This window comes from Protopterus annectens, chromosome 3.part0, assembly GCF_019279795.1.
Source record: "Protopterus annectens isolate FY-2018-M chromosome 3.part0, PAN1.0, whole genome shotgun sequence".
In the NCBI taxonomy this organism is placed as follows: domain Eukaryota; kingdom Metazoa; phylum Chordata; order Ceratodontiformes; family Protopteridae; genus Protopterus; species Protopterus annectens.
Genome location: NC_056731.1, coordinates 1,388,733,481 through 1,388,754,017, shown reverse-complemented (window position 1 = coordinate 1,388,754,017; position 20,537 = coordinate 1,388,733,481). Strand labels below are relative to the sequence as shown.

General features: G+C 38.3%; 1 protein-coding gene across 1 annotated transcript in view; it reads left to right on the top strand.

The window, feature by feature from the left end:
- NKAIN3 (sodium/potassium transporting ATPase interacting 3) overlaps window positions 1–20,537 on the top strand; it is a 2,685,286-nt gene that overhangs the window by 1,576,844 nt on the left and 1,087,905 nt on the right. The gene's annotated exons all lie outside the window — the stretch shown is intronic.

Genomic DNA, 20,537 nt, shown 5'->3' with positions numbered 1-20,537 from the left:
ACAGACCCCCCCACCATGCCCCAGCATTCCCACTCCTCTTTTCTTGATACACTGGAAAATATTAAGGTACAACCCAACACTCTAATAATGGGTGATTTCAACTACCCTACCATTAACTGGGAAAACTACTCATGTACCAACTCTTTTGCTCAACATTTTCTGGAAATCATCAATTCCAACGCTTTGGATCAACTTAACCACACCCCCACCAGAGGTAGCAATATCCTAGACCTGGTCATCACGTGGTCAGCTCCTCGTTGGTCAGATCCGACCACAAGCTAATCACCCTAGACATCCACATCCCGCTCCCACATCCCTTTAGGAAAACAACCGTAAAAAATTTCTCCAAAACCAACTTCACGCTTCTTAAGACAGAAGTGGCAAACTTCATGACACCCATGCAGATAGACAATAGAGGTACGACTGCTGAATCCTACACAAATGCACTTTATAAGCACGTACACGAGTGCATGGATCGTGCTATCCCTAACAGAACCAAGATGCTATCCTCCAAAAAAAAAAAGCCAATCTGGTGGTCTTCTGCCATAAACAAACTCTACAACAGAAGAAAGAAACTGTTGCAAAAAAGAGTAAACTCCCACGATTGGAGGAACTCCCTGGTCAGCCTCAGTAAGAAGCTGAGATCCCTCATAAATCCTCCAAAGCTAGTTATGAAAATTCTATAGCTATGTTAAAAATCTCAATGGCAACACTCAGATCTGCTCTGTTACAGCACAATGACACTAAATATACAGAACCAATTGATATTGCCAACATCCTGGCAGATAGGTTTAGTGCTAACTTTACCCCCCTCTCACCCCCTAAAGGGCCCATCTTTATACTGGAAGAATGCAAAGTTCCTGTAATCACGGCCGCACAGGTAAAAACTTCACTCTCCAAAGCCAAGAACACAAAATCCACGGGACCTGACAACATTTCAGGCTGCCTTCTACATGAACTACAGAATGAACTGGCACCCCACCTAAGTACCATGTTCAATCATAGCCTCACTTCAGGCTTTGTGCCCATTGAATGGTGCACCACGACAGTTATCCCACTCCACAAAAGGGGGGGCCACAACAGACCCCGGGAACTACCTCCCCATTAGCCTGACGAGCCTCGTCTGCAAAGCCATGGAATGTATCATCATGATACTCATAAACAAAGATATTGGAGATCTCTAAACCCTGGACTCCACACAGTTTGGGTTTGTAAAAGGCAGATCATGTCTCCTAAACCTGATAGACTTCTTTGAAGTTGTCATCAAGGCCATGGATGAGGGTAAGGTGGTTCACACAGCCTATCTAGATCTCGCCAAGGCGTTCAACACCATCCCCCACTCTGGAATTATAGATAAACTCACTAAACTAGGTATAAATCCCTATGTCACAAGATGGGTTGCCAACTGGCTTACTGAAAGAACCCACACTGTTAAAGTACTCCAAATCAGACTTCAGACCAGTGACAAGTGGAGTAACACAGGGTTCAGTCCTGGGTCCTCTCCTGTTTGGTATCTACTTCTCTGAAGTACAGGCTAACACAGAAGGTCTTTGGCTAACTAAATTTGCAGATGACTGCAAACTAGGAGCCATAATTGAAACTCCTAACAATGTGGACATCCTACAAAAGGGCCTCACTGAGACAGATGCCTGGTGTCAAAGACATGGTCTCAAGCTCAATGCCTAAAGTGCATTGTCATCCCCTTTGGTAAAAATTCTGTACCCATGAACTACCACATAGGTGGTAGTCTACTTAACACTGAAAGTGTGATAACAGACCTTGGGACACAGGTGGACAGTAGTCTCTCCTTTGATAATCACATCGCCAAAGTGGTCAGGAAATCCTTCTATGTGGCACACCTCATCACAAAAGGTTTCTCATCCAGAAAAAAGAGGTCATTGTTCCCCTCTACTCATCACTCATTAGACCCATTATAGAGTACAATGCCCCTTTTGGTATGTACCTCACAAGACATCTACAACAACTGGAAAGGCCGCAAAAATACCTCACAAAGAGGATTACTAGCCTCAAACAGATGCCTTACTCAGACCGTCTCAAAAAACTCCAGCTTTACTCCGTCGCATATCGCCTACTCAGAGGCGATCTCTGCCTAACATATAAAGCTATGTCAAACCCAGAGCTGTTGGACATGCTCCACTTAAAGAAATCCCAATCCCTCCGAGCTACACGCTCTAGGGACCTAAGCCTTGTCACCACAATAAACAGAACATGCTGGAGGGATAGATTCCTGTCCCAGAGACTTCCCATGCTCTGGAACAGACTACCTATCTATGTCAAACAGAGCTCCTCATTAGCACTCTTCAAGAAAAATCTTGATTATTGGATGGGTAATAGGAAATTCATCCCGGGGATCACTTCTGTGATTCTGCTTGACAGGGGCACAGGAAAATAATTTTCTTGGGTGGCGAAAGCCAGGGTATATTTTTGGCTAGGCTTGTATAGGCCCTAGGGCCAATAGCCTAGTACCTACCTATGAACCTATGAACCTAAGCATGTCTAGAATAAGGAAGGGAATGCATCAGGTCACCTGTGGAGGAGTATGATAAGTTAAACAGGGATAGAGGAAGGTTGAAGGGAAAAGGTTTAATTAAGGGTGGTTAGTGCCTAGCGTGGGGTCTATATCAGATGAACGAAAAATCTGTTCATCGAATACATAATGATGGAAACTTCTTGGAAATTGAAAATGGTAGCCCCCCACCCCCCCCCCCCCGCTAAATATATATTCTAACTCCAAGATCGCACTACAGTGAGGAAAGGACAAATACCATAATCCTCACTGTACTGAGACCCCACAATACCGTTTTCAATTTCTGTGAAGCTTCGATCTTTACGTATTCGATAAACGGATTTTTCGTTCACCTGATATAGACCCCTTAGTGTGGAAGGCCATAAAGAATACCAAGTGTTAGCAACAAGCCAACAGGTTTATAATGTAGAAGATAGTGAAAGCAGGTTAGAGGAATTTATATTGCAGTAGGATGAATGAGCTATTTACAAACTGCAAGTTTTTGAACGAAATTAAGTAGTTTAGGCCTGAATTTACTGTAGTTAGCTGTCTGGTGAATTGTAGCAGGGATTAAAATCCATGGTTTGGGTGCAAAGATTATGAAGGCCTGGTCAGTAAAAGACAATGAGACTGGGGGTCTGGTTAAGATATATGCATTACTGGCTTGTGCACAAAGGTGGAGAGGAGTTTCTTGAATGGATAGCCTATGACATAGGAGGGGTATTATATGTACACAGTCATTATAAAGGGTTTCATGAACAAAGCACAACAAAGTAGAAATAGTTCTGCATACTTTTTTGTGGGAAGCCAGTTTACCTTTCTGAGAGTGTAAGAGGGCTGTTTGTTCAGTCCTGGGTGAGAGAATTATGAATGCACAAATTTTATTTGAGAGAATTGGAAGCATAGGCCTCTAATGGTTGGGTGCTTTCAAGCTGGAGTTGAGAATGTTTTTTTACTATTTGCTTTCCTCCCATTGGGGGTGAGCCATTCAGATATTTGGTGGCAACCAAAGAGGATGTGATTGAATTTTGCTTTTGTGTTGTCAATTTATAAGGATAAATTTAAACTTGAGTATAGACTCACGCCTATGTATTTTAAAGAAAATCTCATCAAATTGGTTGTTAGTTATAAGAAAGGAGGAGGGTAGTGGAAGTAATTTGTTTAGTTTTTGTGGAGTGTATAAAACATAAGATAAACATAATATTAAACATAAGATAAACATAAAAAATAGGACATGCTGGAGGGACAGATGAACCTATGAACCTATGAACCTATAACTTTAGTCTTTTTAGAGGTCAGTGTTTGCTGCTTGCTGAGTACCCAGGGCTGTAGCTTTTAAAGAGTCTGCTGCAGTCCATGGAAAATAGTACTGTAGATGTTGATGGAATGGTAAAAGAAAGACAGTGTTGTTAGTATATGAAATAATGCTGAGTGTCTTTAGATCATAGGAAAGATGCTGAAGAGGACTGGCATATGGTCAGAGCCTTGAGGGACCCCAGCAGTAATCAGCTGTGGAGGTGACAAGGTATTATTGAATTTGACAGTAAAGGCTCAGCTGGAGAGATATGTCTTGAACCAGTGAACATTTTGGAGGTGCCAAACCTGGATAAGGTGAGGGGGTTAAGTAGAAGTGAGTGCTTAACAGATTAAATGATTTTGCAAACTGTATAAAAAAAGCAACAGTAAAAAATATGTTATTAGTTTTAGTAAGGCTAACATTGACTAGGGTATATAAGACTGTTTCTGGGCTTCTCGGCCTTATAAATCCGTACTGATGGGGAGAAAGGATAGTATATTGGTAAAGAATGGCAGTGAGTTGGTCATGTACTGCCATTTCTAGCAGCTTAGCAGGAGTGAAATTGGCTGAAAAGCAGAGGTGATCCATGGTTTCAGAGATTTTAGGAATATGAGTGACTATAGTGTTTTCCAGATGTCTGGGAAGACCTGTTTAGAGAGTGACATGTTGAAGACATAGTGAAAATGCTGTGACCGGACATCACCATATGTTTTTAGAAACCATGGGATCAAGCTTTGTGAGACAGGTTGGCCTGTATTGGTTAGACCCTATATGAGAGAATCAGCTTTTTTTGGAGATTTTGCTGAGATAAAAAGGCGGTAAGTGAGGTTCTAAAGGTTCGTTTAATGTGTGTTTTTTTGGAATGTTGTGCTGAGGATGATATGCATTTTGTTATGAAGTTGTAGGCAGCCTTCAAGTTATGTGCTGAGCTTTGTTATGCCAAGTAATATGGTTAAACTCTTTCTAGCGCTACCTGGGGCTGGAAAAAGTGGAGGTTTGTGTTTGGTGGATGTAGATAGTTTTTGTTCTTCTAATTGTTTTTTTTTTTTTTAGCTTCATTACACAGTTGTTTATAATTGCTGTGATTGTATTGAGATAATGTGGTTTCCAGACTTTTCAGGCTTTTTCTAAGCCTCTGTGTAGTTCTTGAAGTCATGAGAATTACACAAGGCAGACATGTTGCTTTGCATAGCCTAAATTTGTAAGCAAAAAACTGAAAGGATGTTCAAAAACAATGGAGTGAGTAAATAAATCCTAACTGCAAATAAGACTGTTGCTATCTCCATCTATGCCAACTAGATATTTATTATATATGTGATCCCTATAGACTAGCCTTCAGGCTACATCAGCAGAAACATCCATATTCAGCATGATATTATATTTATATATCATAAAGGATGATATAAGCTTAACATGGATAGTGAAATAAGTATATATAAGGACACTGACAGACTGGCATAACCACGCAGGATTGATTTGTTTGCTCTGTACTCCCAAAGTACCAAGACTGGCTCCCTATGACCATGAAATGGATGAAATATGCCAGACAATGAATACATGTCAAATATTTAACACAAACCATGGTGTGTTATCAGTTTAACTTTCTACTAATATCAGGAAAAAATACACTATTCAATAGTAGGACCTCTCTTTTAATCATGATGTCAAAAGTCTACCTTTACCTTTCTAGAGCATTGCATACACTTGATTTTATAAATGTCAATCTTGTAATGTTTTGGTACAAAAAAATCATATTGTTATTTCCCAGTTTCTTTAAAACTTATTACATAAGAAAATCTTATTCTTTCGGCCCTATGCAGTTTAGTATCCTTTAGAGAATGGGTGATCTGTAGAACACACCGTAATTGGAAAATGAACTTTCTCCAGCAGGGTGTTAATCTACAGGTAATACCCACTGAAAAATGAGTTCACCGCTTCACTGCGCATATTAAGCTGCCATGGAGCTCAGACTGAAAAAACTAACGTCCACCATTATTTTACACTCACTAAGCAGTGCTTTTGCTGTTTAGTGAGTGTAAAATAAGAAAGAAAAAAAAATAAAATAAAGCATGTGTGTGTACTTTTATGTTTCTGTCTGCATGTGTGACTGAATGTGTGCATGAAAGCAGAAGAGATTGTGTGTGTGTGTGTGTGTGTGTGTGTGTGCGTGTGTGTGTGTGTGTGTGTGTGTGTGTGTGTGTGTGTGTGTGTGCGTGTGCGTGTGTGTGTGTGTGTGTGTGTGTGTGTGTGTGTGTGTGTGTGTGTATGAAAAAGAGTGAAGAATGAGAGCTATTCAGCAATCCTCTGGCAGCAGCAGTGGCAGTTAAGAGGTCTAAGGATCTCTCAACCTCTTAGCTCAAGGTATCAGAGGCTCAAAATAGGAACATATCTGGAGCATTTCTCCCCGGGCCTCCGCTGAAAACAGGCAAACATATTTTAAATGATTTGTGCTAGCATGCATTTCTGAAGCAGAGGGGTGTGTGTGTGTGCGTGTGTGTGCGTGCGTGTGTGTGTGTGTGTGTGTGTGTGTGTGTGTGTGTGTGTGTGTGTGTGTGCGTGTGTGTGTGTGTGTGTGTGTGTGTGTGTGTGTTAATGAGCGTGAGTGAGATCGACCATTGGCAGCAGTAAAGAAGTTTGCATACCTCTCGACCTTTCAGCTAAAGAAATCTAGATAAAGCCTAAAATAAAGGAGGAGCAAAAGCTCAAAAATATTAACAGATTGTAATAATTACTCACAAAATTACAAACTTGCTTAAATAAAAGGATTTGTGTTAGCATGAATTTTCTGAAGGAAATAAAAGTCTGAAACTCAAATGTATGTCATTATTTAATAACTGCTATCTCCAGTGACTGGCAACAAACTAAACATTTTAGGACTAAGGGACCAAAAAAATGAAGTAAATATCTAGATAGTTTTTAAACTGTTATATTTTGGTTGTAAGATGCTTCCTCCAATACCATTAACATACACTGCAGCAAGTTTTAAATCTTAGATGGAGGAATATTTTACATCAAATATATATAAAAAAAATAATATAATTAGAAAAATAAGTAAGTAAAAATCAATTTTGCAGACAGCCCACTCTCTAAGAGCAATAATGCCCTCCAGGGTATGTGTTATTGTGGAAATAATACTTTTCCAGGGGTATAGAAGCCCTCTACCTATGGGTCAGGGCTAATGCATAGTGCAGGTGGCTTCAGAAGCAGGTGTATCCTCACAAACTCATTTCCGACTCCATTGTGAAGAAACATGGAGTAAGATATAGGTGAGCAGGTCTATCTCACCTACAAATACCATGATCCTCCCACAAAAAGTCTAGATGTTTATTTTAATGACTGTGCCATCATCCTCACTATTAGAAACATATATCAATGATTCCAAATGAAGTCAGCAATTTTGTGTCTTGCTAGTTACTTTCTTTCAGCATTACTGGAGGCACAGTAAGACAGTGCAACGTTTTTACCTTCAACAGACATTATTTGGTAAAAATGCAATAGGTGTGATTTGTATTGTAAAATCAGTGATAACTGTTTTAATCAATAAATAATAAAAGGTTTATTTTAGTGCAAATGATGCCAGTCATGAAAATAACTTCAATGTTAGTCTAAAGCTTTCATAACACACTGCCCATTTCTAAACAATAACTACAGAATGCATGCCTAAAAGCCATTATAAATCACAATTCACCTATCATCTCCAGTAGTCTTCTATTAAAATGTGAGCTGCCTGACTTTGTGAATGGGGTGAAAAGTACCGTTACAGAAACAAAAAGCACCACAATAAACCTCTCCAATGACGACCTCTCTCTGCAATAAGAAGCCAGCCTGGAAGTTACATTGCAAGCAAATAAGTAAACAGAGCTGGAGCTCCACAGGATTCATGATCACCTTAAATGCCAAAAAGGTGAATTGCAGTTACCTTTAAGAAAGACACCATGCCCTCATTTACCACAACACTGTATATTTTATGGATTAAACCTATTCTGCTTTACTTTCCTTGCTATCTATATTAAGATTCTTTAAGGGTCATGTGTTTTTTTATGATTTTAGCGATTACTTGATACAGATGTATTTCCTTCCTTAGGACAAGTTCAAGTTTTCCATCTGTCACCACTGTATTCATGCCATGTTCTTGCTTCTGCAATACGGTCCTATAAATCTGACCTTCCCTAATTTGTTTCTCACTTTGCTTTTGGGTGCATGAGAGGGTGTCCAAATGAACACTAGAAATATCATAAAAGTCATCTGAGTAAAATAAAATAAGACATAAATGCACAGAGTGTAATGTATCTCACTGGTGAGTTGGAATGACAAGCACTATAACTTGCATCAAGGAATTCACTATTTATCGTTTTCAAAATGTGAAAGCTGTCAGAATATGCTCCTTTCCTACCAATAAAGCAAGAGTTCCTGGATAGATGTCTAGGGAATCTGACCAAAAAAAAAGTCCCTGATAAATAACGGAAATCTATGTAAAAAAGATGTATAAAAATTGCATTCTGTTGATATGTGAAACCGACACATTTCAGCATGCTGGTTGTGAACATGCAATAATAGGTCATTTTTGATAAGTCATACAATGGTACATATTCCTTTCTTTTCACATGAAACAAGAACATCAAAGATAAAATCTGTATGCCCCAGATGCCTCAGCATAAGGCCATCAGGAGTTACTGTGCTCCTTTGAATGACATTAGGAGTTTAATTTGTTTACGCCATTATATTCCCTTTAAGATAATTAACTTTTGTGTAATATGATGCATCACTGAAACAATACAGCTTATACTTTATATCAAATCCACAGGGCAACTGACATAAATTGAGCTATCTACTAAAATTATCAACCATATCAATATATTGGTGGGGACAGATTCAATAAAGGGGTGTGATGCTCTGTCAAAAGCCATGCGTCATTACAGCTGAGGTTGTACAAGCTCTATGATGTCTTTAGAAAACTAAAAATCCTGCCTTGTGCACCACTTGTGCAATGATTGTGTCTGCTGGGTGAGAAAGTTGGCTATACAACCTCAAACCTGGTGTCATATTTATTCTGAAGCATGGCTTCTTCCTGCTTTCATCACAGCTTCTACATCAGATCAAATGAAATATTATGGCATTTAACTATTTCTTCTCTTAAGAATTAATTGTAATTGTTTTCTTCTTGCCTCATTACTTACCTAATGGTAATCATTTTCTTATGTTGTCATAGATGTTTTCTGTAAAATACATAAACCTACTTGTGTGCTGCCATGTAAAGATTTGTTAATATGTCAATATCTAAGTTCAGTTACTCCTTACACCTAGCATTCTTCTTCAGTAATATTTCTGTTCAGATTTTTACAACAGAATTCCACACAAAATGTAACTGTTTCCCATTCTTTTGGTTTAGTATATTTTTTTCATTGTCTGTACTCTACTGACAGAATTTCTGGATCAAAAAGAAGCAGGTATTTATTTAAGTACTTGCTTGGTGATGCAAAGATGAACTCTTGCACATACATAACTTTAGTTGCATTTAGCTTGGCTGCACACAAGCAACATTTATTTATTACTTATTTTACATTTTTTTAACCAGGGAAGTCCAACTGGATACATGTCCTTTTTCAGTGGAGGCCCGAGGAGAAAAGCTCCAATTATACCAGTAAAGTACAGAATAAGAAGCACAAATTTATACACCTATGGCACAGAAATGTCTAATACAAGTCAAGAAATGGTGATTAGGAATACTCTACTCTATTACATAGTTATTTTTGTTTTGTTTTGTACATATAACAAGGCTAGGCACTCATAGAGTATATAACAGTATTATTCTAATGTTATAGGAACAACAGGTCACAAGTGGCAATTTTATACATGATTTGTAGTGAGAATCACAGTAAAGTTATCAGATTATTAGTTATAAGTTTCATGGAGTTATTACAGAGAAGACAGTGATGAACAAGCGAATTTTAGAGTTATACTTTTATACTTTTACTTATTTGGTATGTTAGTGTAATTGTGTGGTAGAAAGCATTTGGAGAGGTGCTTGTGGAGACTATAGAGTTATTGATCAGCCGGGAGTTGTGCAAGGGCAGATCTATTTGGTAAGGAGGTAGTTTTTAAGGCTGGTTTAAATGTTTTTGTTGATGATAGGGAGGTAACATCAGCTGGAAGGACATTCCAAAGCTTGCCTATATAGTTTGAGAAGATGGGATCTCCTGCTTGATTTTTGGATATATAGGTTTGTATGTGATTTTGGTTGGTGGATCGAAGGGTTCTGGCAGTAGTATAGGGTTTAATGAGGGTTTGTAGAGCAGGTATTTTTTCAGGCTCTGAGAGGATTTTATGGAACATTGAGAGTTGTTTGAGTGCTAGGCAGTGATGAGACCTAGATGGGGAATTTGTGGTAAATCGTTTCAAGTTTTTATAAATCAGATTTTTTCAGATTAGTGAGAATGGGTGCAGCATATAATAAGGTGGAGAGTAGGTGGGTTTGGGCAATAGCTATTTTGGCGTTATTTGTGAAGTAGTGTTTGTTTCTATGCAGCGTATCAAGTTCTTTTGTGTACTTTTTTAACTGTCTGAGATATATGAATATCAAATCTGAGTTTATGGTCAATTTCTATTCCCAGTAGCTTAGTATGCTCTGAGGGGGTTATGCAGGTATTGTTATGTGAGGTGATGTGAAAAGTGTTAGGGCAGAAAGGAGTTTTGTTGGGAGAAAATACTAATAGTTTGTTCTTTTTAGGATTTAAGATTAAATTAACATTTGTTAGCCAGGATGCAACTTCCTGAAAGGCTTTCTGAGTAAGTGACTGAAGTTCTTGTAGGGAGGGTGCAGAACGTATCACAGTTGAGTCATCTGCATATTGTATGAGTGATGCATGAGTGGTTGCCAGATGAAGGTTATTAGTAAATATTGAGAATAGGAGTGGGCCTAGTTGAGGAACTCCTAGTTCAACTGGTAAGAAGGGTAATAGGGTCTGTTTCCATAAGACTGCTTGTTGACGTCCTGTGAGGTACTCTTTGAACCATGCAAGGGTGGTATTACAGAAATGTAAGTCTGTAAAGGTGTTAAGGAGGTGGGTGTGGGAGGCCATATCACATGCTTTTGCCAGATCCAGGAAGATAGAAGAGGCATAGTAATTGTGGTTCCTATGAAGATTGATGGTGTTAGTAAATGACAGTAATGCTATTGTTGTACTGTAAAATGGCCTAAAACCGTGTTGGGTATTAGTAAGGAGTTTGTTGTGGAATGGCCTAAAACCGTGCTGGGTATTAGTGTTTATCTTTATCTAGATGCGTTACATCGTATTACATTGCTAAGGACAAGTACACTAAATGTGTATATCCACTGTCTGTTAAGATGGCACATTTCTATAAGTTATAAGCTTCAGTCAAGTGAAATTAGACTGCTCAATACTTCTGACATGTTAAACAGAGTGCTTTCTTCACTTAAAAATGACCTGACATGCAGCAAAATGATAATATGTTTGTGAAGAAGTAGAAAATGGTCCTTTCATGGTGCTCATAAAGTCATTTCTGTAAGCAAATCCTGGCTGTATTTTATACACCAATAAATACAATTAGGCAAAATTGGACTCAGAATATCATCTAAGGTCAGCGAGTCATACTTTCTGCATTTGCTTTTTTTCCTGTATATGTTATAAAAAACAGAAAGCTATGGTAGCTTTTGGGGTATAGCAGTGCAGAGATTTCATCAGCAGCAAGCTGTAAGTAAATGCTAGTGTAAGTTGATGGTGCAGTGGTAGTGTTATCACCTTACAGCAAAAGGGTCTCTGGTTTGATTCTTGGTTGGAGTGTCTTCTGTGTGGAGTCTGCATGTCCTCCCTGTGTTCATGTGGGTTTTCTCTGGGTACTCCAGTTTCCTCCCATGTTACAAAGGTGTGCTTCTGGAGTGTTTTTCCCTGGGCCTCTGCTGAAAATTGGCGCTGTTCCAAGTTGAACTTTCCCGGTAAACAAATGCTAAATAAATAATTAGTCCTTGAATATCTGTAGGTATCAAAATAAGTAACTCTTGAGGAACTCTGGTAAGCATTGGTGGTCAGCCTATAAATGCTCAACTGCCCAAGCCTACCAATATACCTTAAAACAAGGGTTATTTTAAAGGGTACAGGTAGGTTTTGGGACATTGCATGCAATAAATGCTATATGTAGGCACAGCTACAATGCTAACTTGGTTGCAGTAGTAAAAACTGCACTGCTAAAAAAGTATGTCGTTGTTACTAGAACTTTCTCCAAATAGTCATGCTATAAGCTGTGCTCATTTTTATGTCAGTCTTTAATGAGTTAACAGTACACATGTTTTTCCATGAACAGGAAGGTGATTTTGTAAATTGGATGCAAGAATCTTGTTTTGATTCTCAAAGAAAGTTTATTCTGGTTCTGTGTGATGAAAGCTGGTAAAGGCATGGTGTTATCCATATTGTTACCTTTGGATAACATGGTGACATTTGGCATGGTTAGGAGCCTAGCTTCAATGAATTAAATGATGATCACCAACTGGTAATCTGCAAAATTCTTGTTGCAGAACTTCAGTTTAATAGTTTTAGGATGCAGCATTGAAAATGTAGTCTGTAAAAATGTTTAAACCTTTGAAAAAAAATTTTGAATGAAGTTTAAGATTTCATTTAGTGGTTTAAAGGATATCAGACCTGTATCTGAAAATTCACTTCTCTCAATGACTTGTATTTTGGATGTGGGAGGAAGCTAAAACACTTAGCAAACTCAGATGGGTAACCCAGCTCCATGCAGAAAGCACTTCAGCTAGGAACCAAAGCAAAGAACTGAGTGCAGTGAAGCAGCAGCACTTACCACTGCATCATTACATTTCTGCTCATCTCAGTTTGTTACGCTATCGCATTGTTTTGCTGTTTTTCGTACTATGGAATAATGTCAGGTGCCATCACTCACCATTATTATTATAATATTATTATTATAATGATGTAACACAATTATTGTGGAATCCTTAACATCTGAGTTTTATCCACTCATGGGTTCCACCTGTTACTATACTGATTGAGGAAACTGTACATTAGCATAATGCATTTTTTACTAAAATCCAAATCTGACATTTTGTATAAGTTATTCTGTCACAGTCATTCATATTTATAGTTATGGGCACATTCACTTTTATGCTGGTGAGATGTGTGCATCAAAGAATCTGCATTTCACCTGTAAAAGTGAAAACCTTCTCAGTAAGACTAAGGGAATTTGTGGTATTATGCACAACACTATCGGTTCTGTACATTCAGCAAGTGTTTCAACCTAGTTTATATATTTATTTGTTTGTTAATTGGTTAGAACTAGCATTGCTGACCCCATTTACAATGACTAAACGCATTGCACACATTGAAACTATATAAGTAGAATATGCTTTAGAAGGGATTACAAATACTGAAGAAGATAATGATGGTGAAGAAGAGGAGACAAGAAAAATTAATAAAAAAAAGTCCTACACCTTAAGTATGTGGCAGCATATCCACTGTAGTTTGCTAAGGGAACCATGCCGAGAAATGCATGCATGCATCATGATGACAGGTTTAAGAGCATGGATAAAATATGGGCAAAGAAAAAAATAATTATAGTGACTGAAAATGCCTTTAGTTCTTACAAGGTAAACTGAGATATCTCCACCATCACAATCAGAAGGGAAAAGAAAATTGTTGAAGCTTGATCAGAAGTTGCAGAACCAAACAAAGAAAATATTCACAATATGATTTTCATCAGGTTTGTTGGTGAGGATTGTTAATGAGAGAGCCGTTTAATGATAGTGATTATGCCACAGTGGAGTTTATATTCCCTAGAGCAGCAATGCAATGAAAAAAACAGCAGAGATGTGGAATTGCAGGGAAGAAGACATCAATATGTAGGAAGCACAGCAAGAAGCAGCATAGAAGAACAGCAGTCAATGACAGTATTAGGAGGCCTGGGCGGAAGTGTCAATGAGGAAAGAATGAAGGGAATCGAGTCTTACTGACGGATAAGACGGAAATATAGCAAAAGAATACAAGAGTCAGAGGAAGGCATGCAGAAAGATGAAAATAAAATGAGTAATGTATTATGATGAGGTCAAAATGATAAAAGCAAAAATCAGGGAGGGTCAAGGCAAACAAAGATTGTGAGTTGACTAGATGGGTGAAGTATAATTATAAAACCTCAGATACACTTGGAATGGAGGAAAAACGATGGGCATAGGGACACTGAAAATGGAATGATGAAGTATAAGACAGCTGAAGACATAGTACCGATATGAGATGAACTCTTCCTATTTATCCCTTCAGAATTTATATAGGAATAGAATGGAGGTATACTAGTATGAAAAGGTGGAAGGGAAGTCAATGGAAGCATATCAGTAATTCAGGGAATGACCAACAAAAAACTGAAAAGGAACATGACTGTTGAGCAGATAAAGCTTAGAAATGTAATGAGATGATTCATTCAGTACTAAATACTTGGCACTAGGGCTTCCTGAATGGCTTACTAAAATATACAGTCTCTCCCTGTAAACAGGACTGCTGCTCCAAAACATGGGGTGGGGGGGGGGGTAGTGAAAATTATAATTTTACACCAAAGTTAGTCTAGCAAGGTGTAAGTCAGCTGCAGCTCTGTTCATTTTTCTTTTATCCCATGGAGGTCATAGAAAAAAATCTTTGCACCAAGGCATGGCTTTACTCAACGAAACTAGTTCCATTGCATTATATGGTCTCTAGAGAGGCAAATAAATATAACACATGGAGAAATTATTAGAAATGATATATCTGGGTAACAGCAAATCCTTTATTATTATGTCGCATACCTTACAAGTTAGAAGCAGGTTGTGATAGACAAGAAGGAGCCACTTAACAAGGAATAAGGTGGTCACTAGTGGGATATTACAGGATTCAGGACTGGGATTGTCTGGTTTAGCTTCCTTCTTCCACAAATTACACAGGGGCTGGATAGCAGGATTAGGACTTCTGCCAGTGGCACTAAGATTGATACATTGCTTAAAGGTGGTGGAGTGTGGTCTCCTTAGCATAATTTTGATTTCTCATGTAGCACAGGTTAGTTATTGCAAAAGTCAGCTTTCATTCATTGCAGTTCTATTTTTCCGTGTTTTTCTTAACTGATGTGGCATATGAGTTAATAAATATAAACGCTTACTCTGCCGAGGAGTTGCAGGAGGCCTTCATCTCCTGCAAAAAACAGGGCTTCAGAAATCCTCACTTTCAAAATTATTGGCTGTCTCTATCAGAAGGATCTATGTCTGTCTCCATCAACACAATCATTGTTTTTGAGATTGTGCAGAGAAAAATTCAAGCTCAGAGGTGTAGCTGGGCCATTTGGAGCTTAACCAAGACCCTTATTTGGTGCCTCCCCCATCAAACTTGAAGAGCAAAAAAGAGTTTTTTTTTAATTAAGTGTAGAAAGTATTCTGCATCTTCTCTTCAAAGTTATGATGAGCAAAAATGAAAATTTATTTTTAGCAATACCTTTAATAAATGAATCTAATCTGGACTTCAGTTTTAATGTAGTGACCAGGCAGAACTCATTTCTTGCTTGCACTGTGGTGGCATAGCTGGGTGGCCAAGTAATTTAGTGGCAAAAAAGGCTAGTTACTGTTTTTTTTTCTCTGCTTAGTAAGTCATGTATTATTCCTCAATCACTGTCTGCTTCTGTCCTATCTGCTGAGGCTTCTCTCATTCATGTCTCTTCTCACTTTTTGGGGTAGAAGATATTTTCCCCAGGTAGCATAGCAAGCAAGCAAGTAATTTCCAAAAAAAGCAGCAAATGTTCTGTTTTAAGCAAGGAATCCCCCAGACTCCTACAACACAGTACCATCATGTTCTAGTAAAAATAAAGAAAAGAAAATAATTTAACAATTTAATAAACAATGCTAACTTAAATTTAACCTAAGGCTAAACCAATTTTTCTTTTAAGCTGCTAGATAAAGAGCTGCCCGCAGGCAAGCAATAAACAGATCCCAATCAATTTTACTCTTTAAATTGCAGTTACTGCTTTGGGCACCAAATGTAAAGCCCCACTAAATGTCTATACCACCCCCTCAATCCATGCTACAACCCAGTCAGAAGCCTTTTGGGTGGTGAATGAGGCTCATCCCTTATGTAAAACATAAGGATAAGTGCACATTTTATTTATTTATTTATTTTACATTTGTTAACCAGGGGTGTCTGACTGAGCCGAAAAGGCCCTTTTTCAGCAGAGGCCCGGGGAGAAAAGCTCCACAAAGAAAAATTACAGATACATTTAGTTAGACGTGATCAGTATACACACAAATTACAAAAGACATGTTTTTACAGTGGTATGCGGCACATCAACAGTTACAGGAGAGAGAACAAACAAAAAAATATTAATTTAAAAATAAAGGTAATTAATAGATTTGTGGTGTACAGGTGAAATTTGGAACATAGGTAGAATACATACATAATACATAGGTACAGTACATACATTGTAGATTATACACATACATATAACACATACAAATAATAAAAAGTTGAAAGGAAGCAGGAAGCAACCAGGATTGCAGGAACATAAGAAACATAACTGAAAAGGCGTATTTACCTTTACTTAAAGATCATAGGTTCATACTAAGTTAACAGCCACAGGGGCCTTATAAGCCTAGCCAGGCACCCCAATTGTATCTTGCATGTTTATGTGCCTTAAAAGTATATGCAAGCTATGGCAAGATTTACAGGCTGCATCTGTCCATTACAGACATAAGTGCTAGACCTGGGGTGTATTTTCAATTTCCCATCTACTGATCCAGGTTTGTTCTGAATAGGGTTAGGAAAGAACTCTATTCTGCATGGATAGGAATCTTGTTCCAGAGGAGGGGATTTCCCCAAGAGACTTACCTGTCCCTCTAACATATCCTGTTTATGTCACAAGTAAAATTTAAATTCTTAGATCAAATCATTCTGATGCTATTCACTTTGTGGATATGTAAAGGTCCATAAGGTGCCTTGTGAGGCAGGCATAGCTCTCCTCTCAACAGTCTGTAGAAAACAGAATGTGGACATACGGCTTTTTGGTGATATGTGTAGGACAAGCTGTTTACACCCTGTATTCTTTTTGTGAAAAAACTCTGTGGACATTCCAGTTGTTGCACGTGCCTTGTCAGGTACATACTGACAGGGGTATTGTACTCAGTGATGGACCTGATGTGGGCCGAATACAGTGGAACAATGACTTCCTTGGATCAGGATGCCATGCCCTTGAATATAAGTTCAGCAACATGGAATGATTCCCCTACTGCCTTAGACACATGTTGGTCAAAAGCCAGGTTACTACATACATATCCAAATCCCTGACAACTGGTTCTACTCTTAGGTTTGTGTTATCAATGAGGTAATTTCTAGGGTGGCTTACTTTCCAAAAGGTACTATTATGCTTTTTGTAGCAGTGAGTTTTAAGCCATGGCTTTGTCATCAGTCATTTGTCTGTGTTAGTCCTTCCTGTAGGTATTAGTATATTAGTAGGATTCTGTGACTGCAAACTTGCTCATCCAGAGGCCCTCAACTTTGGCCTTGGGTTCTGAGAAGTAGATGTCAAAAAGGAGTGAACTCAGCAAGGAGCCCTGAGGAACTCCACTAATGACCAGCATATTTGTAGAGGTAGTCTCCCATATCTTTTCTTCCTGGGTTCGATCTGAGAGCCAGTAGACTATCCAGTGAGTAACATAGGGGTTCTTGCCTATATCCATGAGTTTGTTTACAATGCCCAAGTGCGTTATTGTAACAAATGCCTTAGCCAAGTCAAGGTAGGCAGTATGCATTATTTTGCTCTAATCCATTGCCTTGCCAACCATCTCAAAGAAGTCAACCAGACTGTGTAGGTATGATCTGCCGTTGATGAAATCAAACTGGGTTGGGTCCAGTGTTTTAAGGTCTTCTATGTCCTTATTGATAATTTCCATAATAATTATTTCCATTACTTTACATATGAAACAAGTCAAATTTAAAGGTCTGTAGTTAACATGGTCCGTTGATGACCCACCCTTGTGCGGATGGGAGGCTTTGTTTAAACAGCGACTGCAGTGGTCCCGATAGATCATGTTTCAGGCTATTTCAGAGGCATACTGTGGTAATATTGGGGCCCATTGATACAGTCTACACTTACTGTCTACACATGTAGAACCTGCTCCCTAGTGATAATTTGATGGTATTTGTTTGGTGGCAGCCAGGGAAAAGATGGAGGTTAAATTGGTGCGGAATTTGTCAACTCTCAGATTTGCTATTATCTTCTGGCTCCTTGTAGGTGTCTCAATTTACAATAAATTCTACACACTGCTGTGTGCAGCCTTTGAGGTTTCAGGCATAGTTAAAGAAAGCTTTGTGTTGTCCTTTGCCTGTGATGTTATGTTTACCTCATATTTGGCTTTATTGGACTTAATTTCCCATTTTAGTTCAATTAGTTGTTTGATTAGATTGATGAGACTGTTTTCATCATGTTAGGCGTAACACTTCCTAATCTTGGCTATGACTTTTTTCTTTTGTTGTACTACCTGTTTATGTTTGGTTTCCACAATGACGGCTTGTTTTTAGCATTAGTTCGGGGCTTATATTCTGGTAGGCACAGCTGTCTCTATACATTTATTGACATAACTGTACAGAGTTTCTTTGAACATTTCCACATAGGCAGCTGTGTTCCCATAAAAGCATTTTTCTAGTCCTGTGTCCTTTCTAAGCTACTGCCCAGTATGTCTAACCTTTGCCCTTCCCTTCTTACACTACTGTTAATCCACATGCACTTTTGTTGTAGAAACACAGAGAGAACATAAAAATTAGATGGGGTGGTCAACAGAAGAAAGAAATACAACGATATACTGGAGTTATAAATAACCCTATGATAAATAATGAAGTTTAATGTGAAAGGAGAGTTAAAAGACCAACACGGTGATAGGGGGCTTCCCTAGGGGAAGAGATTCAAGAAACCTTCCAGTCATCCAACTAATGTACAGCATAAAGGCCACGTCTGAAATAGAAATAGAAATCAAGTCGAGAGATAGGTGGTGTAGAATAAAACCTGGAAGATAGTAAGAGGGATGTAAGTGTTGAATTATGAGGGGATGCTCATCTAAAGGCAGGCATATACAGAAACATAGAAGGGGGAGACAAACATTGCAGATGCCACTTAGCTGGGATGGAAATCTGGAAGAGAAGTAAAGGGATGGAAAATAGGTGCTAGATGGGCAGTGTAAGATACAAGACTAATAAAAATATATATTTTCTGTGGCTTAGGGACCATGCATTCTGTTCCACCAACTAGTAAGTTCAGTAATTTTCATAAGAAAAATATAGGAGATGATATTAGGTTATATAAGAGAAATGTTCAAAACTGAAGTTCATAGACAATCAGTCTGCAGTCTGTTAAATGCCTAGCCAATACTCAGATAGTGACTAAAGGTGAGAGTTAAACTTTGTGTCTGTGAGGTAAACATTTTAACCATTATGACAACCCACAACCTCTCAAGTATAGAAAGGAGCTGAGAAGGGAAACAGTTTTAAAAAATGTGACACAAATCCTAAAACAGTATTGCTGAGCAGTTATGAGGACTTTTGTTCACTGCCCCTGAAACCATGACCCCACTGAAAATCTGCATTGAATTACAGCATCAACTCTATAATCAGTGTGCCTGTTTGAACTGTGTTGGTGGTGTAGACTAATACATTATACATGATAGAAAGTGACACTGAATTTAATTTATCTAGCAGTGCAAACCATGCAAAGAAGACAGCAGCAAAGTAAACTCAAAGAGCAGGAATTTGGTCACAAGTGAATGAAAACACTAGTAAAGTTCAACTGCTAATAACCATAGGCTAAAGTACTAGCAAGCATACCTCGCAACCTCTTAGAGCAAGAAATCTGGACAAAGCCATATATAAAAGTGGCACAAAGGCACAAATAGGGGCAATTTTTAAATATTGCTCTTACAAACTTAGAAAGCTGATAGAATAACAGGTTTTGCATTAGTAGTATGAATTTTCTGAAGGGCATGAAGTCCGAAACTCAAATGTCTGTCATTATTTTCTAACTTAAGTCTTAATGATTTGCCATAAAAAACACAATTTTATGAAAAACAGATAAAAAATATGATGCAAAAATCTGGACATTCTGCGAAAATCTGTACAGTTGAGCGTGTACTTATTGGGAGATAATACTATGTGTGGGGACACGGATAAGGTGTACTTATTTGGAGATAATACTATGTATGGGAACTCGGGTAATATATATTTATTGTGAGATAATACTATGTGTGGGGACTCAGATGACGTGTACTTATTGAGAGATAATACTATGTGTGGGGACACAGATAATGTGTACTTATTGGGAGATAACACTATTTTACTTATTTTATTTATTTTACATTTCTTTATCTGGAAGGTCTGGCTGGACAAAGCTGCCCGTTTTCAGCGGAGGACCAGGGAGAAAATCTCCAGAAACAATTGCTATCAGAGATATTTACATGAGCATTGTGGTTTACACATACAGTTATAAAATATAGCAGATAACATGATTGCATAAGATATTTACAGAAGCATAGAACCCTCTCCCCCCCTAAAGGAGAGATAACTATCCCAGCGGAGTGTAGCCTCCCAGACATCTCAAATGCACAGGTGAAAGCTGCTCTCTCTAAAGCTAAAAACACAGCATCAATGGGACTGGATGGTGTCCCCAGCTGTGTACTACATGAGCTAAATGATGAATTAA